This window comes from Octopus bimaculoides, chromosome 13 (genome assembly GCF_001194135.2).
Source record: "Octopus bimaculoides isolate UCB-OBI-ISO-001 chromosome 13, ASM119413v2, whole genome shotgun sequence".
In the NCBI taxonomy this organism is placed as follows: domain Eukaryota; kingdom Metazoa; phylum Mollusca; class Cephalopoda; order Octopoda; family Octopodidae; genus Octopus; species Octopus bimaculoides.
In genome coordinates this window covers 52,060,346-52,062,790 of record NC_068993.1, presented here as the reverse complement: position 1 = coordinate 52,062,790, position 2,445 = coordinate 52,060,346, and positions in this window count along the sequence as shown.

The following is a 2,445-nucleotide window of genomic DNA, read 5'->3' as shown; positions in this document are numbered from 1 at the left end:
TGTGTGTGCGTGTGCGTGTGTATGTGTGTGTGTCTGTGTGTGTTTGCGTATGTGTATACATATACATATGTTCTTTTATTCTTTTTACTTGTTTCAGTCATTTTTGACTGCGGCTATGCTGGAGCACCGACTTAAAGCGGTTTTAGTCGAAGCAATCGACCCCAGGACTTATTCTTTGTAAGTCTAGTACTTATCCTATCGGTCTTTTTTGCCAAACCGTTACGGGGATGTAAACACACCAACAACAGTTATCAAGCGATGATGGAGGTGGTGACACACACACACACACACACACACATACATGTATATATACGACGAGATTCTTTCAGTTTCCGTCTACCAAATCCACTCACAAGGCTTTGATCGGCCCGAGGCTATAGTAGAAGACACTTGCCCAAGATGCAACACAGTCGTACTGAACCCGGGACCATGATATATGTATATATATACTAACAGAGCGCAGGCGCGTGGCTTAGTGGTTAGGGGTATTGGGCTCACGATCGTATGGTCGCGAGTTCAATTTCCGGCGATGCGTTGTGTCCTGGAGCAAGACGCATTTTTTAAATGTTACCCCAGTCGACTCAGCTGGCAAAAATGAGTAGTACCTGCAATTTCAAAGGGTCAGCCTTGTCACATTCGGTGTGTCACCCTGAACCTTTCCGAGAACTACGTTTTAGAGTACGTGTGCCTGTGGAATGCTTAACCACTTGGACGCTTATTTCACGAGCAGGCTGTTCCGTCGTTGTTTCAGACATTTGTGTTCTTGAATAACAATGAATTTTGTTGTATCTGGGGAGAGTCATATATGTACATGTATGTGCATCTCTCTCTCCCTCCTCCTGTATGTGTTGGTTTTTGTGTCTGTTTGTCTCCTACCACAGCTTCACAACAGTGGTTGGTGTGTTTACACCCGCATAATCTAGCGGTTCAGCAAAAGTGACTGATGGAATAAGGACCAGGATTAAAAAAAAAAAATCAATAAGTACTGATGTTGATTTGTTATATTATACATGGTCTGATCAATAAATATCCGGACTGTTGCCATAGTAACGAAGCTGGGAATCGGAACCTGGTCTGGGAATCGAATTCACAACCTTATGATTGTAAGCTCGATGCTCTAACCACTGAGCCATGTTCCTTCACCGATTAGTCTTATCACAACCCACATAAAACCAGCAGTTGTTAAATGTATAAGGAAAATAGGAACAAGTATTTTCAATAACATGAAATACAAAAAAATGACTGTTGATGTTGTTGTTGTTGTTTTGCTCTAGATTAATCTTTATGTAAAAACATTCCAAGCGTGACCATCTTGTTTTTTTTTTTATGACGATCACTAAGTCTACATTATCTAATGTGTTCTTTCATTTATTAATGTTAATGAATGATTTGAGGAAGAATTAGTCGCGATTTCTAGCAAGCTGAGCTCATTTGGTGGCTCCTACATATCATCAGTTGTATTGTTGTTGCTACTGTAGTTCTAGTAGTAGTAGTTGTAGTAACAGCAGCAGTAGTAGTCATCGTTATTGTTGTAGTTGTTGTCGTTGTAGTAGTGGTGGTGACGGTAGTAGCGGTAATAACTGCAGTCGCAGTACTTGCTGTTCTTTAAACCTAGGTCAGCCTGATCTGATTGAGTAAGCTTATAATCAAAGTAATTTCCAGCAGTGTCTTCAGACACAGTGTACCAAGGTCTACATAATCCAATGTATTTTTCCCTTTTTTTTAAAAAAAAACTCAGGAGTATGATTTGAGGGAGATTTGGCAACTATTTCTAAAGGGTCAAGTGAGTACAAAGATGCTCCCTCATTTATTTGTGACACATCGATTGACTGAAATGGTTGATACTGTTCATAAAAAGAAAACTTAGTTCTTATTCTAATGACCACAGCTGTAATTAGGAAAAGTCTGCATTGTCGTCAGCAGGATTCATTAATAGGTTCATTTAACAGAAATGAATCCACACAGAATACATGTATATGACCCCATAAAATGGGGCTTTAAGTAGAATACGAAAACAGGAAGATAGAGACAAGGATAGACACAATTGGTTGAAGGTGATTGGAGTGGAATGGCTGCAGAAGTTCCTCAGAAAATTTGCCTCTTGGGAACCAGGAGAGATTATGAGTAGGATTTGAGTGCTTGAAAGGTTATTGGAAGATTCTTGATATCTAAGGTTACAAGTAGTACCCATTACCCACATAGGTTCTATCAGAAAAACGAACAGACCTGCGTCAAATTCAACAATAATAATAATAATCTTTTTTACTATAGGCACAAGGCCTAAAATTTTGGGGGAGGAGATAAGTCAGTTATACTGACCCCGGTGTTTTACTGGTACTTAATTTATTGACCCCGAAAGGTTGAAAGGCAAAGTCAACCTTGGCGGAATTTGAACTCAGAACATAAAGAAGGACGAAATACTGCTAAGTATTTCACCTGGCATGC